This window comes from Phyllostomus hastatus, unplaced genomic scaffold (genome assembly GCF_019186645.2).
Source record: "Phyllostomus hastatus isolate PE091 unplaced genomic scaffold, TTU_PhHast_1.1 phas_contig_86, whole genome shotgun sequence".
Classification (NCBI taxonomy): Eukaryota; Metazoa; Chordata; class Mammalia; order Chiroptera; family Phyllostomidae; genus Phyllostomus; species Phyllostomus hastatus.
This window is the reverse complement of record NW_025333977.1, coordinates 4,119,667-4,133,067: the sequence shown is the minus strand read 5'-3', so window position 1 is coordinate 4,133,067 and position 13,401 is coordinate 4,119,667.

The window sequence follows — 13,401 nt, the reverse complement described above, 5'->3', positions numbered from 1 at the left end:
CATCTCCATAGATGTTGAAACATTAAGAGATTAAAATATTGTATGTATCATAACTAGAAAGATATGCAAATTAATCCAAACCACATCTAACATTTAAGACCATATTCTTAACTCGTACAGGTATTACATCTTATTCCTCCTATTATCTCATAATTTCTAAATATATTACCTATGACAAGGTGTAAAGAAATTGAAACTTAGAATAATACTATGTCTTAAGATGAGAAAAGAACCAAATAACAATCATGTAAAACAAGATTTTTTTCCCCTTTTTGGTTCACACAGAGATTCAGAATGCCATCCAGATAGAAGTTTCAATAACTGTGCCTATAGGAGAGGTATGTTGGTTTATGTAGCAAACAGAATACATCATACCATGAACGGTAATTGTGCATATTAAGCTTGTGAGAAAATAGGGATGGTGGTAACAAGGGCACCTCAGAAACGTGAGATTTTATAAGCAATAAACGAAAATCACTTAGAGTCATCAAGAAGTTATTACAGAAAGAAATAAAAGTTATATGATAGCAAGTATCAGGTTGGGATAAGAGAACAAAATTAAAAATATAAACCAATACTTCCTAAATATGATGTTACCACAAGTGGTAATAAACCAAAGATCAAATATACACTATTACTACTTTTCAGATAAATATTTTATGCATATTGATTGAAAAATACATAAAACATAGCATAGTCCCTTTTAATTTTGAATGATTCCAGAGGAACAAGCACACATTTTATGTTTTTTTTTTACAAGCAGGCATATGAAAAAATGAAATGCTACTTCTCAGGAGCAGCAGCTGGTCTGTTTGAATATTTCTTCAAGATTAAATGACAAGATTTATTAAAAGAATATTGAAACTTGGCAAGAAAGTTTTGTGATTTATAAATTTACAACTTTAGTAAATTGCATTTTAAGTTCACCGTTGAACTATCCTCTCTTAGTGCTCCAAAATACCTAACGATTATGAATTAAACATGATCCCTTCCTTTCTCTCTGTATCTGTGCCCCTACACAAATACATGCATATTATCTATACAATATATAATATGTGTGCATGTCTCTGTAAGTACATAGAAAATTATTTGTATATATGATTGTATTTTATTTCTCTATACCATCAGCAAATATTAAATACTTAGAAATATATATATATGTACACACACAAAATTTTAAGTATATATTATGCTAAAGAAGACAAATAGAGACACATCATGTTCATGGACTGGAAGATTTAACTATTAAGATGTCAATTTCTCCCAAATTTACCTATAGATTAAACATAGCTCTAATAAAAGTTCTAGTAAGCCATTTGAAAATAGAAATAGACAAGTTGATTCTTAAATTTATATAAAAGTGAAATGAAAGCAGACCAACTTAAATGATTTTAAATAAAGCACTGAAGCACAAGACATCAAAGGACACAATAAATAGAATAGTAAAACAATTTAAAAACCTATGCAGCAAATATTAATGAGAAAGTGGTATGTTCTGTAACTTTTATGCATTGCTGATTGAAATGCAAAATATTAAAGATGTTTTGGAAATAAGTTTTTTATTTAAATGAAATATATATCTATCCTAGGTATTTTAGTAGACATTAAATTTTGTGGAATTTTTTGTTTTTGTGAATATTTCTTCTAAGAGAAAGACTTATAAAGGAAGACTGGCTGCAGTGTTCTTTTTTTCTAAAAAGGACAAATCTAGAAACAAGTGAAATGTTCAACAATGAAATGTATATAGCCAAATGTTAATGAAAAATATTGATTTAAATTGTCCTTGAAATATTATCCGCTTTGTCTTTTTATTTAATCAAAATAGTAAATGGCACATTGCAAAGTGATTTGTAAGCTGTTAAAAATGTTTTTAGGTCAACCTATCATGAAAAAAATTCATGAGTCCTGGCGTAATACAATATTGGAGAACATGATGGAAGTTATTCTGAGTGCTACCCTGAAGCTTTATTTTACTAGTCAAGCTATGACTGTATAAAGACATCATTCAGTGCTACACTTACCATTTTCTCCTCTCAAAAGTTATTGCATTTTAACTTTAGGTCACTGACCTTTTTATTGTACCTTTCATTCTTAAGTTCATTGGAAAATAGAATCAGACTTTAAGTTGAACTTTCTCTAAAGTCAGTTTTTTTATGTGCATGCATGATTTTTAAAGTAAAACATTGAAAGCCCTAAATGTGTAGTTACATAGGTAATTAAGTAATTTGTACTTTTTTTATAATTTAAAAATATAAAACTTAGATTTCTCATGGCCTTTCTTTCATAAACCAATTCAACTAAAGAAATTTAACATTCACCTATACATATACACTGCCTTAAATAATTACGAATGTTCAAAACAGTATAACTTCAGTAGGAATACAAGTATTCTAAGTACTTTGGAGCAGAAACATAGTTAAATAAATAGTTAAATATACACAATGAAATAATAAAATGCTATGAATTTTTATAATAATGAAAGCATGGGTATGTTAGTAATATAAATCATCTCTAAATTATAGCACTTACTAAAAATACATGTAAATAATGTACAGATATTATTTGTTCCTGTTAACTTTAAAATAACATGTAGATATAAAAATATATTAGATTTAAATCATAAATAAATCTAATTTAGGGTCTAGTTTATCCTACTTGATGATCAACCCTTATGTAAAAATACCCAGTCACATCATCTGTACTTCAATGCTGTACATTCACAAACATACTTTGTTAGTGGAAAATTATATTAAAAAATTTTAGGAAATAGCTTGCAAATTGTATTAAGGAAGTGGATAAGGAATTTTTATGTTTTATTTGGGTATCTGATATATATCTATTGCTTTTCTGTTAAGCGAAAGATTTGTAAAAAATATTATTTTGTCTTTATATTTCTCTGTTAAATATTTAAAATATATTTTAATTAACAAAATTTAACCATTATTTTTTATTTTCATAAGACAACCCATAAATAAAATAATCAATTCTAAAATAGATATTTTACATGATATTTTGACTTCCTATAGACTATAAAAGTAATAGTCATAAGAAATTAAACTATATGTAATTATTAACCAATGTAAATGATTAAAACAACATAACCACATAATTTCATCTCAATCATTTAAATCAATCTCGCAGATATTACATGACTTATGTTTGTTTAACATTTATGAGTGAGCCACACTCAATAAAATGTTACATGAATTATATATTTTACAAAATGTATAATGTAATTACTAGATCTTTAATTGTAGTTTTTCAATTACAACAACTTACTTTATAGTATATTCTCATTTGGATTTAGTTTCTAGGAACAATAACTAAAAAGAGAATGAATTAAATGAAAGAAATACCAATAGCATGTAGCAGATGGACAAGAAATAGAAAATATTTCAACTCAATTTAAGAAGATATTTGAAAGTTACTTTGGAAAAGTACATTTTTTAAATTGGAAATTGAGCTGGAAATTTGTCTGAGGGGGGTTGATAAACAAAGGCCGTGGGAAGCAGACCACACAGTTTTTCTTGTCTTACAATATCAAGGCATTGCCAGTCTACACGAGGGCCCACAAAGAACAAATTTCTGCTTTATAAGCACATTTTCTCCTACACAGCAAGCCCATTAACCATTGTCTGCCGTACATGAAAAAGGAGAAATCTCTCAAAAAGTTACTTACTTGTAAAACACGATGAACAACTAAAAATAGTATATGTTGATGTTTCTAAAATGAATACATGATCATTTATATGGTATCTTATGAGTTTTTTGAAAGAAAAATAATTCTAGAATATTACAAATTGGGATACCAAAGGCTAAAGGAAACAAAAACTATTCTCAAAGGAGCATAAAGAATCATGGTTAGTTCACAGAAAAAGTTGTCCAGAAACAGTGTGAGTCTCAAGGACAGATTGTAGTGCCACAGAGCGAAAGCCTGGTGACCAGAGTGCTAGGTTTCTTTCCTCGGCATGTGCTTAATCTCTTCATGTGACTGTTTTATTTTCTATAATATTAATATGATAGTGACTTCTTTATATGAATGCATGCAGGTGAAGTAAAATATAATCTCTGTAAAGCATTTGAAATAGAAATTCACCTGTGGGAAGTACTCACTAATTCTAGCTATTATTATTTTCATTGTTGATGACTGGGGTAGCAGCAGTAAGAATAGTGTGGTAGGTTCAGTCACAGTCCTGGCCAGAGAAGGTAGTAGTAGTAATCAGTGCTCAGTAACATCATATAATATCAGTTTTTCTCTATGCTTTCACTCTGCCATCTTCCATGTTGTCTTCTTCCTCAGCCTGCTAGCGATAACCCTAAAAAATACCCAGATGTTGTCTTGTTCAACATTGCCCAGAAAATTTGAAAGGCCATCCCCTTCCTGGACTTGAATTTGAAACAAGTATTCTCTCAGACAGACGCCATGCATATCTTTATTTTTATTACTGATGACATTTATCTGTCTTTATATATGTTTGATCTGTTTGGCTTAGATCACACTTAGTCTGGTGATGTACATTTTACTTTGGGGATTTATTTTTGAAGATTATATATTTCTGAAACCAAGCAGTAGGAACATATATAAGCAGCTTCCAAAATGGCTATCCATGACTCACTGCCTCTTTTATAATATGCATTCTTTGCCAGTCCATGATTTGGACTCTGTGTCTTCTAATGGGTAGAATACAGCAAAAGTGAAGGATCCAATTTCTGAGATAAGGTTATAGCATGTCTGTGATCTCTCTTTCTCTCTCTGTCTTAGCCTTGGCTGGGGAAGGGGTAGTTGCTATGCTATGAGTGTTTTATGAAGAGAGGCTCACCTAGGAAAGAATGGGTGTCTCCAGCAAAAACCCAGGGAGGATCGGAGGCCTGTGACCAGCCATCTGAATAAATGTGAAACAGGATTTGTCCCCTCCATGAGTCTTGGGATGGCTGGAACCCAGCCAAAAACTTGATTGCAGCCTTGTGAGAGACCCTGAGCCAAGGGACCCAGCTAAGGCACACTTGGATTCCAGCCCCACAGACTCCGAATTAATAAGTATTTGTTGTTAAAAACTGGTCAAGGTCTTATTAACTTGTTACACAGCTACAGATGATACATTCAAGTTCACAAAATATTAGAAAGATGTAAGGATTTGATTTACACATACCAAATTTAAATACTTTTCTAAATTTATTCCACATACATTTTATAGATATTGTATTTGTGGGAAAAAAAGAATGTCTGAACTTTTATCATTATACTTTTTATGGGAAATTATATCATCACTACAGTTATCATAATTATTTTTAAATAGGCAATTTTAACTAGATTGTTTACTCTTTTCTGTTGGAGGAGTTTTAATGAAGTCATGAATCTTGTAAATGGGAGGTATATTTTATAGAACATTTCCTTCTCACAGCCAAAAATATCAGCATGTTATTCTGCACCCAGCCACATTTGACAGGAGCAGATGTGGAGGCCTGGTCCAACACGTATATATCAGATTCTATCTTTAGGAATCTGATACCAGGCTTAGACACAGGGTTGGTACAAAGATAGAACCCTTTTATCACCCAAACATTCCCTGTGCCCTTGTGTGAAATCCTCCTGATGCTCAGCATGTGTCCATCTGTTTGACTTGTTATTGTTAAATGTTCCATGTTTTTATGTACAATGAACACATTTTAAAAACCAGATTTATTTGGAATATTTTCCTTCTAGTTTATTGATTCTCTTCTATTGTTTTAAGTCTCTTTTGAAGATCAGACTTTTAAATTTTTTATAAAGTCTAGTTTATCATGTTTTTATTGATTAGTTTTCTTTACATCATATCTAATAAAATTTTTGCTTGGCCTAAATTTACAAAGACTTTTTTCTATGTTTTCTTTCAGAAGATTCATAGGCTCAGGTTTGAGTCAGGTTATTGATCCATTTTGAGTCACTTTTCACGTGGAGTGTGAGATGATCCTCGAAGTTCTCTTATGTGCACACATGAGCATCTGCTCAGTATCATTTGAGCTTGTGTTTGTTGAACATCGACAATATATGTGAATCAATTTCTAGATTCACTATACCACTCCATCAATGTATATACATCCTTTCTCCAGCAACAATGTATCTTAAAAATGGATCTGAACTGCAGAGAGAGAAAGTCCTTCAACTTTGGTCTTCTTTTATAAAATTGTTTTGGGCATTATAATTTACTTGTCTTTCTCCAAAAATATTTGGTTAAGGTTGCTGATGTGTATGTGGATGCATATATGTGTAATGCAGCGACATTGATCATAATGCCTCAAATCTGGTAGACCAGTATGAAGATAATTAACAACATTAGTTGTCCAGCCTATTGATATGATATATATCTTCATTTGCCTTTCTTGATTACTTTCGTCAGTGCTTTGGAGATTTCAGCGCACTTGTGTTGCACATATGCAATAAGATGTATACCTGATTACCACATTTTTTGCTACTATTATAGATGGTAGTGTTTATTATTTTTACTTTTTTTAATTGCTTATTGTCTCTATGTAGAAATGGACTTCAGTTTGCATTGATATCACATTGAATTTTGTATTAGCCATATATCCTAGGAACTTGCTAGTTCAATTTTTGGTTCTTGTACCATTTTTGTGAAATTTTGAGGAATGTTTATGTATACAATTAGGTTGTTAGCAAACAGGTGTTTTTATATTGCACATTTGTTTTTGTCTTTCTGCAGTGACAGGACCTTCAGGGTGATATTGAATAAGGAAGACACTCTTCTTGTATTCCTGATCTTACAGTATCTTCAGCTATTCAGTGTGAAATTAGCTTAGGATTTTCTTCAATGTACATAAACTTAAGGGTAATTCTTTTATTCCTATTTTAATGAACATCTTTATCATGAATGGAGGTTGAATTTGCTAAATAGCTTTATCTGATTTGTGTGTGTGTGTGTTTGTCTTGGTTAGTCTGTTTATACAGCGATTATATTGCTTGCTTTTTTGAATATCAAATTAGCCTTGACTCACAAGTTAAAACACACTTGGCTGTATCTATTACCTATTTCATATATTGGTAAATTGAGTTTTTGAGTATTTCCTGTGAGAATCTGTGTCCCTGTGTTTACTAATCTTAATTACTTTTTCCCTTTAAACAATCCTTCCCTTAATATGTACTTTAAAATATAGTTCAAAATTTCAATCATGTGCAATTAATGTTATAAAACAAAAGCATACTTTTATCTTAAAAATTTAATTTACTATGATATAATATAAAATAGATTTTTTGTTTCAGGAGAAAAGAATTCTCAAAAGCTAAATTTGAAAGATTTATTATGTATCAAATTAAGCCATGAGAAATATATTTATTTGAATTTAAAATACTTTTTAAACTACTTCGTTATTACTAATTTTTATTTTACTTTTCATTATGATTTCTAAGAATATGCAGGTTGATAATTTTAAACTATTTTCCCCTTTATTTTTTCTGAAATAACTTACTTATTTTGTATCACTAGTGAAAATTAAAATGAGAATGTCTACAATAAAATTAATAGTTAATACACTATGCGACATAGTTCTGCTTTTTGTATAGAAAACACAGTTTACTGATTCCTTTTATCCTCACCTACAAGTTAAACCCTTATAATTGTCGATGCAAAAGTCTTCGGGAATGACCTACATAGATATTGCAGAGACTATTTAGGACACATGAATGAGTGAAAACTTGTGGTGAGAACAGAGACATCTCAAATTGTATGCCAAAATTCAGAAGAAATACAGTATGCAAAAATGGATTTATTATTATTGTTAAGCAAGACATTTAATAAAACACTGACATCATATAATGTTCTACAAAGGACATACCTATCTGTTCAAATGCATACCTCTTCATTGTCAGTGGTTTCTTAATTAGAATGATAAGTAGATTTTACAACCATGACTAAATGGAATTGTCACAGTAAGTCATCCAAATGGATAGCTTTGTCTGGAAATAGTTATTTGATCTCTCCTTTGCCTTCAAGATTTTTCCAAAAACCTATTATGAATTGGACATTTTCTCTCAGAAAAAGAATTAATAATGAAGAGCCTGTTTTGTCTCAGGAAATTATCAAATATATTACACATTTCACAAAACATAAATTTAAATTTAATAAATTATAAGTACACTCATCTATAACCTCTTAAATACTATGATTAAAGTCTTAAGACCTATGGAAGAGGGAGCTCAATTTTATAAGCATTGCTTTAATCCTGTTTTTCCCATTATGTTACCATAAGATGTAAAAATTTTCTAGCCCCATTTTTAAAACATATGAGTCTAACTTTATAGTATTTTATCTGTAACTTATGTTCATGTCTTTGTTCCTTTCTTTTCTCCTACATATTCTATATAATTCCACCACCGTTTTAATGATTTTATTATTTTTGGCTTTTTTTGTATTTTATCTAGTTCCTTTTCAATTTTTATACTTCCTATAATAGATTCTGTTTAATTTTATTATAGAAGTTTTTTTGTCCAGAACTGCTAGATCCATGCTCACAAGTTGTAATAAATAATGGAATTCTTTTTTTAAGGTTTAATTGTTTAGGGCAGTTTTAGGGTCACAACAAATATGATGGGATCATACAGAATTACCCATATAGCCCATGCAAAGCCTTCCACATTACATCCATCACTCACCGGAGTGGGACATTGGCTACAAACGGTGAACTTGGACTGACATATCGTATCACCCAATGACCATAGTTTATTTTGAGGTTACAGTTGGTGTTATACATTGTTGGATTTGAATAAATATGTAGTGGCACTGTATCCAACATTATATCATGCAGAGTATTTTCACTGCCCTAAACATTTTCTGTGCTCTGTTTTTTTATCCCTCACCCACCGCCAACCTCTGTCAATCACTGACATTTCTACTGTGTCCATAGTTTTGCCTATTCCAGAATGTCTGGAAGATGGGATCATACAGGATGTAGCCTTTCCAGATTGACTCTTTCACTTAGCAATACTCATCTAAGTTTTCTCCATGTCTTTTCATGCCCCGGTAGCTCATTTCTGTTTAAGTGCTAAACAGTGTTCCATTCTCTGGAGGTACGGTATTTAATTTGTCTATTCAATTACTAAACAACACTTTTTTGTTTCCAAGTTTAGGCAATTATTAATAAAGATGTTATTAAAATTGGTGTGCAGGTTTTGCACATAGTTTCTTATTCCTTTGGGTAGATACCAATGCACATGATTGCTGGGTTTTATGGTAAGAGTATGTTTAGCAGTCTTGATTAATATTTAAAAATTAGATTTCAGAAATAATTTTGAGTCAACTTAGAGTTTTAGCAGTATCATTTTACTTGTATTCTATTTGTTCTGGAATGATTGCTTTGTTTTAATTCATGTTATTTTATAAAACATACTGCTGGACTTAGCTCCTTTGAAATGGGATTTTTTGTTACCTCCTGCATAGTATTACTTGTCTCAATTTTACATATCTTTTTAGGCTATTTTGATTTAGGAGTATCTAGGTACAAAATACATTTTATGTTAAAACTATGTAAATGTATACATTTATATTTATACTATCTATTGTACCCTCTCACCATTTGAAAACCTATGAATATAAAAGGTGTTTTGAATAGGAAAGCTAGACATAAAATTTAGGTAGAATAATCCACTTATAAAATTTTTTCTGTATAACAAAATCTCCAGTGCATACTCAGGAAATATTATTTCCTGAAGTGGAGCTTTGATCCAGTGCACAACTCTCTTTGAATTTCCATCGGCTACACTTCTCTGCAGGAGTCCAAGAGATAGGCAAATTAAATGTAACTTTACAGAGGGTTTATTTTCTCCTTCTTCCAGCTAGGATGATTATGCGTGGAGTTACTCTATCTTCACTTTAAAAAAAAACATACTTTAATAAATAAAAAATACAAACTTTTAGCTCTAGAGGGAAATCTATCTTGCATTATGAAAAAATAGGAAATACATAATTCGATCATTCATGAAACATCCCTGTTAATATTAATATCCCACCTTTAATTGGTTCCTCTGGACATTCAATCAACTCAACACTTTCAGTTTTGCTGAGAACAGAACTGTGAATATACTCCGAAGTTTCAAAAAGTATAACGATTAAAAGTATAGACAGAAAATTGTGGTCATTAAGTCTCATACAACTTCAGCTACTTTTGAAAGTATTTTGACATTCTGGAAATATATTAAAGAACTATTGACATAAAAATTGTATGTTAAGTTAACCTGTATTATTTATTTATTTAAGAAAGCATTCGTCTTTGACAGAGAATAGTTTCAAAGGAAACTTGCTGATGTGATTAGGATAATTCTAGTGTATGTGTTCTGTACTATTTTCCTGGAGTTCTAAAGGAAAATATTCTATCCGAAGATTTTGTGGTCAGTCCTTTAAAAATATCAGGTCCTCAAAAATTCAGGGGAAAATGCTTATTGCCCCTCTGTCATTTGACCAAATCTATCCCAACATGCAATGAAAATGGATAGAACATTACCCAGATTCAGAGAACAGTATTGTTTTTTTCATAATAGTAATTTCTGTGAAACATTCTCTATTAAAATAAATATCAGAAATTTCACTTATATGTTAACACAGTTATATGAATCTTATCAAATGTCATTGTATTATCTAACCCTGTTACATCAGTTCCTTTTACAAGTCTCAGTCCCATAATTGTTCACTGTGATTATCCTACAAATGCAGAAATGGGGGTCTAAGTTTGGGTATATTTGCTTCTCTTTTCATGTATTGATACATTCAGAATTACCTAACAATTGTTTAGGAAGGGTCTTTGATATTTTATCATTTTATAATTTCTCAATTCAGAGTTTTTAACTTTGAAATATGAGCAATGTCTTTTTTCCCTTTTTTTAAAAATGTTTCCATTAAATTCAATAGGTGACAGTGGTTAATAAGACTGATATGCCCTTGCTGGCATAGCTCAGTGGATTGAGCGCGGGCTGTGAACCAAAGCATCACAGGTTCGATTCCCAGTCAGTGCACATGCCTGGGTTGCAGGCCACGGCCCCCAGCAACTGCACACTGATGTTTCTCTCTCTCTCTCTTTCTCCCTCCCTTCCCTCTCTAAAAATAAATAAATAACATCTTAAGTAAATAAATTTAAAAAACTAAAAAAAAGACTGATATCTTTTACATCATACTTGAAAACAAGTTCAAAGGTAATTTTTGTATTGTTCTTAATTAGAAATAATAATAATAAAAAGATCTGTGCTATTTGGTTCCTAACTGGGAATCAATGCATAAATTACTATTGTAAAGAAAATTACCATGAAGAGGAATTTGAAATAATTTAGGTTATTTTAAAATCTATGTAATAGAGTAACTTGACCATAAACTCAAAATCTAGTAAGAAAACTTAAAGGACCCATAGCCGGGGTGGAAATGGGAGGGAGGTGAGGAGGGTGGGTGGGTGGGTTGGGATGGGAGTAAAAGACAGAAAACTGTACTTGAACAACAATTAAAATAAAATTTAAAAAATAAAATAAATAAAAACAGAAAAAAAATAAAAGGCATTCATTACTTCATGGGATTTTAGGGATGTTTTCCTAACAACCTCAATAATAGCATACGTTTTTGTTAACACTGTAGCTAATATGAATTTGTTTTGCGCACTTTTTAATTCTTTTCAAAGTGAATTTCTTACTATAAACTGAGTCACATATATAAAGTTATACTGTTTTAATTTAAAAGTGATCTTTTTCAAACTATCCCCATGTGGAAGTGATGAAACAGTTGTTTTTGAAATTGCATGGAAATAATATATTGTCTACTTAACATTCTAATCTAATGTACCATGAGTATTGATCAGAGGTTCTGTAGTTTCAAACAGATTAGCAAATAAACTAAAAAAATGAAAGATCACCTCATGTAAATTTGGGTTTCCATTTCTATATTTTGTTTTGGTATAATTTTCCATATGCAGGATTTTTTGACATTCAGGTGAAATATTGATTCATATTTACATATTTTATTTCAGAAAAAATTAAAATCTACTTATAGTTTTATCAGTATCATTTTATTTGTATGTGACTTGTTTTTGAATGATTGCCTTATTTTAATTATTGTTATTCTATAAAGAATGTTGTTGGATGCTGGAGGGCAGGGGTACAGGGCAGAGGGGAATAAAGGGGAGAAAAATATTGGGGCAACTCTAATACCATAATCAATAAAATACACTTAAAAATAATATTGTTGAACTAGCTCTTTCAAAATGAGAATTTTTGTTACTGTGTAAAATGACATTTCTTTGGTAAATGCTATTTGTATGGCATGTGTATTGAATTATTTTTGTTATGTGTAAGTATGATTTCAGTATCATTTTTGTGTTATAACATTGGAATTAAATGTGAAAATATCCACTTCCAGGGATAATGTAGTTGTCATAACAGGTTAATACTCCCTCTGAAAGATTTAGAAAAAAATGCAGACTTTTAAAATTACATTGTAAAGATATTTGAGAGACACATTTATTATTAATCACAGATTATCTTTAAATAATCTTAGACAAAATTTCAATCATAATGCAAGAACTACAAATAATATGCCATTAACTCCTCTCTTTCACCTGTTGGGGCATTTTATATTTGCATATATGTAATACCATAATGCATCAATATTTGTTCTATATATAACTATTTACCTTTGAGCTATTAATAACAATAATAATATCCATTCATATTTAAATTAATTTAATTTACTTCCCAACATTTTAATTTTTTAAGTAGATCCAAATTTCTATCAGTATCATACTTTTTCAGCCAGAAGAATTTGCTTTAATATTTCATATCTGCTAGTAATAAATCATCTTGGGTTTTATTTATATAAAATAAAATTATATATTACCTTCAGTTAAAGAGCAAAATATTTTCATTGAACATAGAATTCTCACAGAATAGAAAATCTATTTGCAAAATATATATGTAATATGTCTTGTATCTAATTATATATATTCAACAAATTACAACTCAGTAAGATATAAACCCACACTTAAAAGTGGGACAATTTTTGCATAAATATTTTACCAAAAAGATATATGAATGACCAATAATCAAGTAAAAACTGTTCAACAAAATATGTCTTTAAGATAGTACAAAATAAAATCATTACAACATACCGCTAAATCCTGTAAAATAATTGTCTGTGCCAACTAATAGCAAAGACATGGATCAGTTTTAATGCCCATATATTGTGGGGGTGGGTGCATAAACACTTTGGAAGATAATTTTACAGTTACTTAGAAATTTAAATATTTATCTATCAGACTGCTTAGTTATTATAGTCCACATATTTAATGAAGAGAAATGTATACAAATTCCCATTTCAAGGCTTGGTTCTTTGCAGGTCCCTTTGTAAAAGCAAAAACCTGGAAACAGCCAAAGTATGG